The 15,352-nt window shown below is 45.2% G+C and overlaps 1 long non-coding RNA gene across 1 annotated transcript; it reads left to right on the top strand.

Moving 5' to 3' along the window:
• Nucleotides 1-291: 291 nt before the first annotated feature.
• Nucleotides 292-4,944, top strand: LOC147302551 (uncharacterized). The gene is made up of 3 exons (XR_015127116.1): nt 292-683; nt 2,628-2,683; nt 2,936-4,944. It is a non-coding gene; the product is annotated as an uncharacterized LOC147302551 (long non-coding RNA).
• Nucleotides 4,945-15,352: the final 10,408 nt, after the last annotated feature.

The following is a 15,352-nucleotide window of genomic DNA, read 5'->3' as shown; positions in this document are numbered from 1 at the left end:
ATTCTAATATGTGCGCATGCGCACATATGAGAAGCGATGGAAGGGTTCTAATATGTGCGCATGCGCACATATTAGAAGCGATGGAATGGATTCTAATATGTGCGCATGCGCATACACGTGCTTGTTTGTGTAATATTGTTCACACTAAACTTGACCCTAATCAATTTAATATCAGTCAATCAAAGAAAATGTTAGTTTTGGAAAATTTTAAAATGACATAACTGACAGTTAAAACATTTTTTGTTCATGTATTTGTATTTGTATTGTCTTCGGGGTTTTTTTTGCATACCATGTCAAGCTTTTCTGTATATAGTCATGTCGTAGATTTCGGAGCAAACAAGAAATTGAATTGGATTTTAATATTGCAGTGCTTGGATTTCGGATTTGGTGCTTAAAACTTCTTGAAACTGTAACCGTATTTCATTCACCACAAAGAACTATCTGATTGAATAGTTTTCTTATCAGATAGAGAAATAAAACGAGTCGCAAAGTCTAAAAGCAACATTTGTCTGCCTGGGCTGTACCTCTGCACGTTAGTCTGTTTCAGTGTGTGACCCCCCACCCCCTCCCTGATCAGTCGGGGGTGAGTGCGCTAATGTGCCTGGAGGCCGTTTTAATGAGTGTTTGCTGGAAAACGAAAAATACAAGAAGGATTTGTACGTTTTCACAACGGGGGAGTTTGCGTAAGTACTAGTAAATAATTTTCTCGAGTGTGTACGTTACACATGTTATTTGTTTAAAATTGGTATTATTATTTTGCTAGCTAGCAAACTCGCGGGACAAAGGATTGAAGTGCACTCAGTGCGATACAATACGGTGGCGCTATTCTAACAGTTAGTTATTGCAGGGTAACTTGTAGAATATGCTGTGAATTGAACCAAGATTACACAGCAGTAGCAGTAATACGAGTTACTTCCCTCAAGTGAAAGCGTTAAACGTTAGCCCGATGCTTAACTAGCCAACGTCAGGCTTTCTGATTGAAGGCTAAAAGCGACGTTGTCACCAAGTAAACAGAATATTGATGATATTTTTGTGTATTGCTGCAGCCTTTTCAAGTATTAACCTGGTGTCTTTGGGAACAGCTTAGGGGGAAATGACGGTAATATGACTGAACCATATGGGAAGAAAGAATAGGCACTTTTTGTGCTAGCGAAGTTTCCTGGCTTTCATTCAAAATCTGTTTATCATTAAACAATTGAAACATAATGGCTTCGAGCTGACATTGAGGCCTGTGGGGCACTATCAGCCACTGAGACAGTAGACAAGTGACTATTTCACACTTTAAGGCTGCCTGTTTATTTAAGGGAGATGAACAGTACATTCTAACTGTACATAATAATATCAATGATGATAGATTAAATAAATGGGTTTTTGAAAGACGCTTGTGCATTTTTAAAGTCTAAAGTGTTGAATTGATCTGAGTATGTCATGTGTTCAAAGCCTCTCCCAGTCAGTGCTGTTCTCTATGCCTGTCTTACTCTACATGATGTTATTAGCACAAACACTTTAAAGGTGATAATTAGGTCTACAACAATAACACAGACTGCAATGTAGTTAAGCGTCTTACAGTTAGTTTTGAATGAATGAACTTAAAAAACAACACGAGCAAAGATCTGTCTCCTCCTGTTTTTTGTGTCACATAAGAAAGAAGCATCAATATCTGATGAGAAGACTTATTAATTTGGCCTTTCACGTGGTCTTACTCAGGTGATGCGAAGTGAAATATGCATCCTTTTTATGGTAATGTGCTGGAAAATGTTGAAAATGGACATTAAACGTGCTTACAAAGTGCTTGAATTTGACCCTGAAAGGTGTATGAAGCCAGAAAAAGTCACACTTGGAGTAAAAACCTCTCATAGCAAGTTAATCATATTCAATTGATTTGATGCTTTCAGCACAAAATTTAGCCACACAGTCAGGACAGCGTCTGCTTTACCTTCATCGGTAAACGTGTTTATGCAGTACATAGTAACAGTGTGGCTGAGTCCTCTGGTTCAAATCAGTTCCAGTACATTTGGAGATGTAAGTGTTAACCTTTCACATGCATCGGGAAGGAAAAAACATTTAATCTGCACAGTACTGCCGAAGTGCAGCTATACATTGTGAAGTGAACATTTGCATTTCTCATACAGTACCGATCAAAAGTCTTGAACCACCCCCTTATTTTTTCGTGTTTTGCCAGGTCAGTCTGTGTTAACGGTGTTATTAACTGCATTCTTCAACTAAAGAAGTGAGAACAAATGATGTGGGCTTTTGTTTTTTTGCAATAGGCTGCAAGTAAATGTGTACAGATACAATTTAAAATTGGTTCTTTGTTAAGTTTTGTGGTCCTTTCCGTGACTTAGGTGTCTGTTTATGTTTGAATGTTTCAGAGATTAGTGTGAAGGGTCTTAACAGACAAAAAGTGGTCAAATACAAGCCCTGGATTAAAAATCAGAAACACTTTAAAAAGCCTGGAGAGCTATTCCTTAATACCACGTTAAAGATTACAGGGAAGTCCGGATCCCTGGAAGCAAATGAGGGATGGCTCAAGACTTTTGCACAGTGCTGTACATGTCATGTTCCCTGTTTTATAGCTCAGCTCAAACTGACACGTTCTCACTAACTGCTTCTCATTTTCTCCACAGTAAACTTTGACCACTTCCAGATACTGCGGGCCATCGGGAAAGGAAGCTTTGGAAAGGTAATGCAGCCTCCATTTTTCACGCGACTTGTATATTGTTTGCCCTTAATTACCCACCACGGTCGTCATCTCTAAAGAATCAGTGCAAGCGAAGCGAAATGTGCTGGGATTACACTTTAGTTCTCGTGTGCTGCTGTTATTTAATAACAGTTATAAATGCAGCTTCTGTAATTATTTCTATAAACTGTGTACACACCTGTGTGGATCAGCACGCTTGTATTCAAAAGGTTTCTCCATGTAACGATCTGCTAGGGAGTGTGGGGAGCCATAGCCCCGTCCCCCAGGGCATGAAGCAGGTATGGAGGAGATCCAGGCCCCAGACATCCAGAGGCCCCAGAGTACGAGGACCCGAGGAGGACCACCAGGGGGCCAACGTGCCACCCTCCTGGGAAGAGCTGAGGAGAGCCCCAAACGAGAGGTCACCCAGCAGCCACGGAGCAGAGGCCAGAGGGGGTTGCAGTGATGTGCCCGCGGGCTCTGCCAGCAGCCAGCTGTGCCAGAGAAGACCGGGTATCAGGCCGAGAGGCCTGAGGGCACCCGACCCCCCGTAAGGGGCCTAGCTGGGCCACAGGTGCCAGGCCCCGCCAATCGGCCACCAGGAGTGAGTCGGTACATACATGAGCGCCCCGCCCCAGACACCAAAACGAATAACAATAATGGATTGCATTTATATAGAGTTTTTCTAGGCACCCAAAGCGCTTTACAATTCCACTATTCATTCACTCTCACATTCATAAGACTGGTGGAGGCAAGCTACAGTTGTAGCCACAGCTGCCCTGGGGCAGACTGACAGAAGCGAGGCTTCCCAAATCCCTGAGCCACAGTCGCCCCCAGAACCACCAACACACCAACACCAGCCACCGGCAGGGAGCGTGCCGAGGGGGGAGAGGTCTCCACACCTCGGAGAGCCCGAGATGTCCCCAGAGAGGTGGAGTCTTACACCCAAGCTCCCCCGCTGACCCCAGTAGGCACCCCCACACTCTGGAACCCACCGGGGCAAGAGGGCCCAGGCCCATCCGGACCGGGACCCACAGCAGCAGCACCACCCGGCCCCACAGAGTCCGGGACAGCCCACCCGACCCCACTGCAGAGAAAAATGCACCCACCCCGTCATCCAATCTTCTCCCAGACTACACAAGACAATAGACACCCAGGTTGAGTCATTCTCCACCTCTCCAATATCTTTCCCCCACCTGCAGAGTCTGCTCCTGTAGAGAGGAGACCTCCTGCAAAGATGTAACAGCCTCCCCACCAGTTAGAGAGCCCTCCATTCAGGCCGATGCACCAGAGGTCCCCCGCTCCGGGGCTGAGCCCCCATGCACCACCCCGGCGACACAACAACCAGGACCCAAGGCCCAGCCAGAGCCCCAGCCTGGGGGCGGAGCACCCCCAGACCCCCAAGCCTCCACGCCCATCCCGGACCCACCCAGGGGCAGCCAGGCTACCAGGCCAGTAACCAACGTCCACCAGCACAGACCCTCCCCCATCTCCGCTGTAAGCAGCCACAAGGAAAACACCATCTAAGAGCCACCAGAGCCCCTTACCAGGTCATGGCCACAGGGAAAACGTCCCTAGGGAATCCCTAGATGCCCTAAGGCCGTCCCGACCCCCATATCAACCACAATAGCGAAGGCAGAACTAAACCATGACCCCCCACCCCCACTAGGTGATGAAGCCAATCAAAGTAGTCCAGAGGGATTGATCAAATGTGATGGCAGAGGCTGTATCAAGACTAATGTGATCTATTAGATGGTTTTTATATTGGTTAGAATTAAGATTATTTTTATTTTTCCAGTTAATGAGGACCATTTTCTTGGCAATGCATAGGGCCGTAAAAACAACGTGGGCTGTGTTTATTTCTGTAGTGACCTCATCCAAGTTGCCCAGCAAGCATACTAAAGGGGAGGCTGGAATGTTACATTTCAGACACTTTGATAAGTCGTCACATATCTTGCGCCAAAACTTCTGAACTGGTGGACAGAACCAAAGAGCGTGGATATAATTGTCCGGTGTATTTGCTGTGCAGTGTGAGCAGTTGTTGGAAGACGTATAGCCGATCTTGAACATCCTATGACCAGTATAGTGCACTCTGTGTAATATTTTGTATTGTATTAATGGCAAACTGGGATTTCTGATCCATTGAAAGGTTTTTAAGCATATCTGAGACCAAAGGATTTGGTCTAAGCTGATTGATAAATCTGCTTCCCATTTTGCAATCGGAAGGGATATTGATTCATCTACTTTAGAAAGTGTGCTGTATATTTTAGACAATAATTTTTTTTTTTTTGGGGGGGGGGGGGGTTAGATTAAAACATTGTACCACACTTGGTGGTGTTTGTAATTCAGCTTCACTGGAATTAAATTTCTTTTTTTTACTATGGATTTAATTTGTTGATATTCCAAAAGTATTTTCTTGTTGATCCCATATTGTGTAACTAGTCTGTCAAATAAAATAAAGTCTGTTCCTTCCAATATATGTTCCAAGTTTTTAATTCCTTTATAACTCCAAACTGGAAAGTTTATCATGTTATTGTTTTGTAATATGTCCGGATAGTTCCAGATAGGTGTACGTTTGCATGGGATTAATGAAGACGCCGTCAATTTTAGAAACTCCCACCATGCTGTCAGAGAAGAGCTGATATTGATGCTTTTAAAGCATTCATGTCGTTTGATGTTTGAGCTGATAAATGGTAGGTCTGAGATCTCTAGGTTATTACATAGTGCCTGTTCTACATCTATCCAGGTTTCATCTAAGAAGATGTGTTTAAACCATCTAGAGATGAACTGAAGCCTGTTGGCTAAAAAGTAGTGATTAAAGTTAGGCAGATCTAATCCTCCTTTATCCTTGGTCCTTTGTAGTGTTTTTAAGCTGATACGTGGGGATTTATCTTTCCAAAGGAATTTAGAAATATACGAGTCTAGAGATCTGAACCAATCTTGTGATGGCTTATTTAGGATCATTGAAAATAAATAGTTTATTTTTGGCAAGACCATCATTTTTATAGCGGCGACCCTTCCCATGAGTGATATGGGTAGAGAAATCCATCTAGCCAGGTCGCCTTCTACTGTCTTTAAAAGTGGGATGTGGTTTAATTTAGTTAATTCTGCAAGCTCGGGAGAGATATTACTAACTCATCTACACAAGTCGTGTTGTAGAAGGTACAGTATTTATTGTTGTATTTATTATGTACCAGCTCAGGTAGTATAAAGAAAAATGACGTGTAACCAGATGGTTTTTTTAGTAACTTTTTTTATTGCTCAAACACAAGAAACATGCTTTGAAAAACAAAATTGCTGGGCAGCACACAGCCCTGGAATGCTGCTAAAAACAAAGAAAGAAATTAAAAAGTGGCTAACGCGTGTTCAGGTTGTTTACTAAGCTCCAAAAGAAATGACAGAGTCAAAGGTAAAAAGACAAAAAAAGTGACAGTCTTCCTCCTGCTGTGACTGACAGAGAAACTGTCACGGTCCTGGGTCTCCTGACCCAGCGTTTTTAGTTCTTTGTGATTTTTGTATTATTGTACTTGTGTGTGATTTATTCTATGGCTTCTAGTTTTGATCCCTTGCCCTTCATGTCTCTCTGTGTCCCCTCTGTTCTGTGTAATTGTGTGTCTTTGCATGTTTGAGTTTCTTGTTTTCTGTCACTCTGCATTGTGCATTATGTTCTCATGGTTGGTTTTTTGTTACTCTCTCTAGTCTAGTCTCTTGTGTTCCCAGCTGAGTATTTCCCTGTGTATTTTGGTTCTTAGACCTCTGCCTTATGGTTTATGTCTCTGTATTTCTTAGTTGCTGTCTCCACTGTGTCAAGTTCGCGTCTCTGTGTGATACTTCCTGTTTTACTTTGATGGTCCGTGTCTCATGTGAATGCGTCCTGCTTTGCTTGTCTCGTCAGTCCTGATTTCTCCCAGCTGTGCCCTCCTTCTGTGTCTCATTCCCCTCGTTACTTCCCAGTGTATTTAAACCCTGTGTTTCTCTGAGTCAGTGTCGCGTCGTCCCTCATGCTGTGTGTCTCTCTGTGAGTTTTCCAAGTTCCCAGTTTAGATTAGTTTGTATGTTTTTTCCCTGCCAGCAAATAAAGCTGAGTTTTGAGTTCACCTCCCTGAGTCTGTGAGTCCTGCACTTTGGGTCCAACTCCTGCCTGCCGCACAGCGATTCATGACAGAACGACGCGACCACAAAAAGGATCCAGCGGACTCAATGAGGAGGCGCCGCTTGGCTTTTGATGGGACCCGGTTGGTTCTTGGGGGTCCTCCGTGTAGCCGGTCGTCTTCGTTTGCCACTAACCCGTCTACTCACTTTTCTGTTTCCTCTCCACTGTTGACGCCTGCGACCCGGACCCGAGGAAAGCACCCGAGGCGGCACCGCGAGGAATACTATGAGCCTGCGAGCAACCAGCTCACGCCAGCACAGGCATTTTATAAAATGCTGGGGATTATCATTGTTCCCCCCAGTGCACCCAACATTTCCACACCGCAGCAGGAGCAACTGCAGCCGAGTTTTCCCACATCACCTTCAGCCAGCCCTTCTCCCTCTTCAACAGGGAAGCGGCAGACACCCCGCCAGCATTCACAGCCCCAGCGAGGGCCTGGATTTCTTCCTGTACAGTCGGCTAGGGTGAGTGGTGGAGCTACTCTTTTGGCTCCTGCAGAAATAAAAACTGTTAATTCCGGGCCGGCTTGTTGTGTAAGCGGCACCGGAAATGAAAGAACTGCTTATTTTAAGGACAATTATTCTGGCCCATTGAGCCATTCAAACTGTCACTCCTGTTCCTTTCGAGCCTATCCATGAAACTAGGAAGATTGGTGTCTCTGTGCTCAATAACTCCAAGGATCCAAAGACTGTTTTAGACTCGGATGGTTGTGAGCTACAAACTGAAATGAAGGGTCCTGAGGGTTCGGTTAAAAATGAACTGTGTGTTCCCCAGCCCTCAGCTCAGTTAGCCGCCCGGCCTAAAGCCCAGTCGCCGCCTCCACCACCACCATCACTACACCCAGCCATTCAGGCTGCTACTCAGTCAGACATTCAACCCATAGCCCTGCCGTTAATACACTCTGTAGCTGAGCCACTAGCTGCCCGACCCGCAGCCACTTCAGCCACTCCTCCACCCGTTACACCTCCACTACAACCGTCACTGCAGTCTCTAGTGCAGTCTCCAGTGTCCCCAGTGCAGCATCCCTTAGCACAGTCATCCACTCAATCACCAGCTCCACTTTCCCCTCAACTATCACTACCACCTCTAGCTCAGTCTCCTGTGCACTCACCTCTGGTTCATTCTCCTGTGAAGTCATCAACTCCACTGCCTACTCCACTCTCACCACCTCCGTTACAACAGACATCAGTTCAGTCCCCTGTGCCAGTGCAGACGCCCTCAGTTCAGTCTCCCGTGCAGTTATCTACTTCACCACCATCAGTAGCTCAGCTCCCACTCTCATCCGCATCTCCAGTAGCTCAGCTCGCACCTGAACCATTGGCCCAGTCCCCGATAGCAATACGGTCTTCTGTTCGGCTTAACATTCAGCCAGGGGTCCCAAACCTCTCTGGCTCTACATCAGCTCCTGCTGGAAGCTCGGATGAGCTCATCCAGGACTCCGCGGCTCCCACGCCGCCATCTACCTCGTCCGCTGGGGGTTCCAGTGAGCCCGGCCAGCACCTCCTCGTCTCCGCTGGAGGGTCCGAGGGGCCCGTTCAGCCTCCTGTCTCCGCTGGAGGGTCCAAGGGGCCCGTTCAGCCTCCTGTCTCCGCTGGAGGGTCCGAGGGGCCCGTTCAGCCTCACGCCGCATCAGCTGGAGGGCCCGAGGAGCCTGTCCAGCCGCCACCTGCGACCGCCTCATCGTCGCCTGGTCCGGCTGCATCTGCCTGTGCTTCTGCTACGCCTGGTCCGGTCTCAGCCTCTGCTTCTGGTCCAGCTTTGGCTTCTGCTTCTGCTCCGCCTGGCCCAGCTTTGGCTTCAGCCTGTGCTCCCCCTGGTCCAGCCTCAGCCTCTGCAACCTCGTCTGGTCCGGCCTCCGAGTCTTCGTCCTCGTCTGGTCCGGCCTCCGAGTCTTCGTCCTCGTCTGGTCCGGCCTCGTCTGGTCCTGTGCCCACCAGGCCATGGCCAGCACGCCTGAGACTGGAGGGCCGCCGCTGCCTTCCGCGCGGTCGGCCCCCTGAACTGCTCCGTTGTCTCCTTCGCCGCCGCCGCTGCCTTCCGCGCGGTCGGCCCCCTGAACTGCTCCGTTGTCTCCTTCGCCGCCGCCGTTGCCTTGCGCACGGCCGGCCTCCTGAACTGTTTCCACGTCGCCGCCGTTGCCTTGCGCACGGCCGGCCTCCTGAACTGTTTCCGCGTCGCCGCCGTTGCCTTGCGCGCGGCCGGCCTCCTGAACTGTTTCCGCGTCGCCGCCGTTGCCTTGCGCGCGGCCGGCCTCCTGAACTGGTTCCGCGTCGCCGCCGTTGCCTTGCGCGCGGCCGGCCTCCTGAACTGGTTCCGCGTCGCCGCCGTTGCCTTGCGCGCGGCCGGCCTCCTGAACTGGTTCCGCGTCTCCGCCGTTGCCTTCCGCACGGTCGGCCCCCTGAACTGCTCTGTGTTTGGGTTGTTTTCTTGGGCTCCGGTGTTTGCTGTGCTCTTCTTTTGTTTTCTGTTCCGAGCCCTCCGTCCTGGGCCCCCGCCGCCCGCCCTGGGTTGTTTTCTGTTTGGTTTTGTTTTTCTGTGTTTGGGCTGTCTGGAGCCAGCCCTTGAGGGGGGGGGTACTGTCACGGTCCTGGGTCTCCTGACCCAGCGTTTTTAGTTCTTTGTGATTTTTGTATTATTGTACTTGTGTGTGATTTATTCTATGGCTTCTAGTTTTGATCCCTTGCCCTTCATGTCTCTCTGTGTCCCCTCTGTTCTGTGTAATTGTGTGTCTTTGCATGTTTGAGTTTCTTGTTTTCTGTCACTCTGCATTGTGCATTGTTCTCATGGTTGGTTTTTTGTTACTCTCTCTAGTCTAGTCTCTTGTGTTCCCAGCTGAGTATTTCCCTGTGTATTTTGGTTCTTAGACCTCTGCCTTATGGTTTATGTCTCTGTATTTCTTAGTTGCTGTCTCCACTGTGTCAAGTTCGCGTCTCTGTGTGATACTTCCTGTTTTACTTTGATGGTCCGTGTCTCATGTGAATGCGTCCTGCTTTGCTTGTCTCGTCAGTCCTGATTTCTCCCAGCTGTGCCCTCCTTCTGTGTCTCATTCCCCTCGTTACTTCCCAGTGTATTTAAACCCTGTGTTTCTCTGAGTCAGTGTCGCGTCGTCCCTCATGCTGTGTGTCTCTCTGTGAGTTTTCCAAGTTCCCAGTTTAGATTAGTTTGTATGTTTTTTCCCTGCCAGCAAATAAAGCTGAGTTTTGAGTTCACCTCCCTGAGTCTGTGAGTCCTGCACTTTGGGTCCAACTCCTGCCTGCCACACAGCGATTCATGACAGAAACAGCTCATGTGTGTTCAGTGAAATGTGTGTGATCATGAGACTAGTCATTGACATCGTCCAGACTGTAAAAGTATCACAGAAACACAGTCACCTTTGGCACTGCGTCACAAGCCAGCCATGGCTGATGACAGAATCACTGAACAAGTGGCAGCATGTTACTGTTACGACATGTTAATGCTTTGGACCACAAACTCAAAGCAACACGAGCTTCAGGAATCGTTCGATGTTCTGTGATTACTTTGCAGTTTTAGAGAGATTCAAATTCATTGTGTGTTTAGCTACAGGTTAACAGTCTTCACAGCTAAGTTTTGCTTCCACCAAAGAGAAAAGAAAAAATAATATTAGGGGCTTTCCTGAACATACTTAACACTAGTTGTTAGCCGTCTAAGACCAGAATGTCTCTTGCAAAGTGTACAGGTAAATTCTTTTCACAAGCAACTGCAACATATCTGTTAGTGAGGAGATTACCAGTATACTGGCATCTGGGTTTTCTGGCTCCCTCCTTCTTTAGTTCACACTTAACAACTTTGAACTTCTTGTGACTTTTTGTCATTTGAAGTGTTTCATCAAATTTTCCCTCAACACAAATGTTTTTGATCTCACTTGGATTATCAAGGATGAACGTGTTGGTATCTTTACAGCTGTTGTCAACATTGTAGATCTGTTTACTTCTTATAACCGTATCACAATCCATTGCAGTCATCTTGGCGTTTATGTGCTGTCTTCTAAACTGGCCATAGCGGGTTTCTTCAAGCGTTGAACTCTCAGAGGCAATGAGCAGCAAACAGATAAACAGGATCCTCATTATTACCTGGTGAAGAAAAAACAGAAACAATATTCTGATTGAGAATTTTATCCAGAAAAAGCACAAATTATTGCAACAAATATGTAATAAATTTGAGTCTACATGCTAACTTGTGGTTCCTAAAGTACAATGGGAAGTGATAGGTTTGTAGCATAAACCACAGTTTACTACACAGCAAAAATCAAGACACAAGTAGGCAAAGTTCTTTGTGTTACTCATGCATGAGGGAGACCTGCCTGGAGCCAAGTGTCTCTCTGAAGAGGAGTGAACGCACCCCCCTCTTCATGCTACACAGAGTTGTTACAGACCTCCTAGGATGAGACATTCTTTCAATCTACAAATGAATATATACTTCTAAGCATATATAAATATATATTTCTAAGCATAAATGACAATCCAACAATACAAATCTAACAGGAAGCAGAGGCTTCAACTATCACCCAGCCCTCTCCTGTTGAGCCTGCTCCTATTCTGGCTTCAAGCCCAGCAAGAAGCGTCGGATCAGCTGCTGAATGATTGCTTAGTTACTTTGCTTTTGTCTTTGGGTGCTCAGGGACTTCTCATACACTCCTTCCCCTTCATTCATATTCTACTGTTACATACACTATGTTGCCAAAAGATTCTGTTCCTCTGCTTTCACACACACATATAAACTTGAATTACATCCTATTTTTAATCCATATGATGTCGACCTCCCTGTAAATGCTTTCCACAGCGTTTAGGAGTGTATGGGGAATTTATGAGGTCAGCCACTGATCTCACACATTAACTTGCAGTCTCTGCTCTATTTATGAGCAGTTCTTTCAGGTTGAGATCAGGACTCTGTGCAGGCCAAACTCGCTCATCCAGGTCTTTATGGATCTTGTTTTGTGCACTGGTGTGCAGTGACGTTGGAACAGGAAGGGGCCATCCCCAAACTGTTCCCACAGACTATGGAGCATGAACGTATCATAAGTGTTTTGGTGTGTAGAAGCATTAAGAGTATCTTTTACTGGAACTAAGGGGCCGAGTCTTAAATTGCTGTTGAATCTAAATGTCTTATAGTGAGACACATTAGAATTTTGATTTTGTCTTTTCACAAACTGATCGCCAGCCAGAAATCTTTACATCACACAATGAAACAATTTGCAAGAACTTAAACGTCGACTCGGACATGAAATCATCATAAATGTAAACGCTGGAAGCTTTCCTCACATCTCCTCGTGTATTGTGGCTTGGTCTGTAATAACAAATCTGTACTGCACATCTGAAAACGAATAAAACTCAACTCAAGAACCTCACGACCTTTGCTGCACTAAAAGGCATCCAGCATGAGATTACCTTATTTTTGCTTCACTGATGAGTGAATGAGTGGTTGTTGGTTGGTTGGTTGGTTAACCTGCAGCGGTTCAGGCACAAGTGGGTCGTGTGGAGCAGCAGGTGAAAGGCTCTGAAGCTGGCGAAAGATTACAATAAATCAAATACATGACTGAATAGGCAACATCTGATAGTCAGTGTGAATGAAAATGAAAGATTATCTAACATAAAGACTGGTCTCAAACTGTACATGCATGTAGCTTATGCAGGATTTGTGTGCTCACAGAACCCAGATAATGTCAGCATGTTTTTAAGCCCGTGTCTGGATTGTAAAAGTAGGTAAAGTGTGGCAGGAGCGAGGGTTGTTATACTTCCTTGGAGGTGTAGAACATGAGCCTGTTGAGAATTAAATATTTTTATTGCACAAACAAAACATTCTTACCAAATGAGGAGCGAAGACTCGAGATGAGCAGAGTGTAGCTGAGACACGCTGTTACGTTCAAGTCAGTCAAACTGGAACAAAGAACACTTGGTTCTTGCCACTTTGATTTTTATACATTTCAGCAGCACCGCCTTATGTAATCATTTAAATTATCACCCGCATCACCAGTGCACCAGTTCTAAGAAAATGTACCACTTCTCTGTTTGTGTTTCAGAAACTTAATGCAACATGACCACAGCATCACGCAAATTTTGTCACTCATAGCTGGCTTTTCTACTGTTTTACGAAAAAAAAAGTTTTCTTGCATATTTGCAGGCCAAACAATCAGGTTGAACGATCAGGCTTGACGCCTCCATTTCTACCTGTTCGTGTTTCCAAAGTAGAATCACTGTGGCGATCGCTTTAAAGGCTGGCTTTCATTGTTACATTGTGTTCATACCTAAATACTAAGAGAAAGTTCATATGTGTGTCCTCATTAGGACCGAGATTTGTGTTGGTGTGTGGGACTGTTTCCTAAGGTTTATACTGTTACTGGTTATAATGTGACAATGTGTTTCAGCTATTTTACAGAGTAACACAAAAGTAGAATAAAATAGAATAATCCTTTAATTGTCCCACAAGGGGAAATTTGGTTGTAACAGCAGCCAAAAAGACACATATACAAACAAACAGTACACAGGACACAGAACAGAAACATACACAATTTTTCTTACATATTTACATTAAGGACAATGGTTACTATAAACAGAGAGTACTGTACAGTTATTAAATTAAATAAAAATAATTACAGGTAAGAGGCAAACCAGGTTGTAGTGCGAATTGGTTAATTAACTAACTTATTGCAGTTACAGCATTGATGTAAACATCTATGTTTGTTGGGAGCAGTTCTGATTGTACAGTCTGACAGCTGCAGGGAGGAAGGACCTGCGGAAACGCTCCTTCATGCATCTAGGATGCAGCAGTCTCTCACTGAAGCAGCTCTGCAGTTCAGCAACATCTACATGCATGGGGTGGGAGACTCTGTCCATCAGAGATGTTATTTTGGCCAGAGTCCTTCTGTCTCCCACCACCTGCACTGGGTCCAGGGTGCATCCCAGAACAGAGCTGGCCTTCCTGATGAGTTTATCCAACCTCTTCCTCTCAGCTGCCGATAAACTGCTGCTCCAACATACCACACTGTAAAAAATGACAGATGTAATGAGTAAATAATGCATTGCAATACTTTTAAGAACACTGTTCTGTGTAATGCATTACTTTTTTGACTAGGTTCATGTTTCCCCAGTATTGAACTCTATAAGAACGGGCGATGCCTCCAACATGCACAAACATTTGACCCACAGCATGCAATTCATCTGCATGAATGTAATGCCTTTAATATGCTGCTTAGAGATGGTTGTAGATCTCAACGTGGAGCCAGTTACAACCCAATAAGAATCAATAAGAGAATCATATTGATAAGTGATATTGAGAATGCCATCCCTACCTGCTTGTGTGTCACCCTACTTGCTCATAGGGGTTCATATAATTGTTGGGTCTTCTGTTGTCCTTGTATTACTGTAGGGTTTTATCGTACAATATAAAGCACATTTGTGATTTGGTTCTATAAAAATAAAGTTTAATTAAAAATAATATTTTTTCCGCTGTGCCTTGGCTCAGCCGGTTTCTCTTTTTGGTAATAACCTCTCCATCTCTGGAGAAAAACCCTTTCACGTGGTACTAAGTAGGCAGGGGTTTAAGGGTATCCCACAGAAAGCCTGTAAAGATTTGGATAGATGCACCTCTGCTTAGATTATATAGATTAGGTGTTGTTGTACCCCAGTTGTTTGGCACACACACAAAAAGAGGTGAAAAAGGTGAATCTCCAACATGAGCAGAAGAATTTTGCAGGGATCCAATAGCACATACAGTGGTCCCTCACTGTTTCGCTGATTTTTTCTTTTTTGTTGCATTTTTTATTTATTTTTTTAAGTGCATTGTATTCTGCGTCCTGACTGGCTGTAGAAAATTAGACCATTGTCAATCAATCTCGTGTTGTGTCTCCTGTACAGTACAGAATGCGTTCAGCTGGTCAAATTTACATAAAGCTTCGATCGCTAGCAGTGTGACTCTGACGTGCTGTACTGTATGTTTGTAAGTTTTCTCCCCAACAAACACAACAATGTCGACAAAACATCGTCACCGGCGGGTGCCTTTGGTTTCCTTCTATAACACTGGACTTATTTTTCTACAAGACTTTGAGAGTGTTCAAACAAGAGAGAAAAGTGTGAAAATGTTCATGCCTGCCTGGGAAAAGTGTATAAAGTGTGTAGTGAGGGGTTTTACAGCCTTAAAACATCTATAATAATTGTAAAAAATAAAGTTGGCTACTTCATGGATTTCATCTATCAGTGACTCCTGCGATAAACCAGGGACCACTGTATATGGTCATTAATCACACCAGCACTCAAACCACTTTCTGAAACAGCAAGACTCTAATAATTTTCTTATCAGAGACATTACTCACTCTTAAATAAGCAAGCCTTGATACGTGCTTCATAAAAAACGTACTGGATTTCTCCACAAATGTTCAGTATGTCCCATCATTATTTATTTTCCTGTGTGCAGATCCCGTGGAGAAAACAATGTTGTGGTGAGCTGTTCAGGATTAATTCTAAAGTGTGTGAAGTGTGAAGTGGTTTGGATCTGTCAATGCCCTG

The sequence above is a fragment of the Aulonocara sp. 'chitande type north' Nkhata Bay genome, linkage group LG23 (genome assembly GCF_057382095.1).
Source record: "Aulonocara sp. 'chitande type north' Nkhata Bay isolate Kocher_YH1m ecotype deep benthic linkage group LG23, A_spYH_male_GT1.1, whole genome shotgun sequence".
Lineage (NCBI taxonomy): Eukaryota > Metazoa > Chordata > Actinopteri > Cichliformes > Cichlidae > Aulonocara > Aulonocara sp. 'chitande type north' Nkhata Bay.
This window is presented reverse-complemented; position numbering and strand designations above follow the sequence as displayed.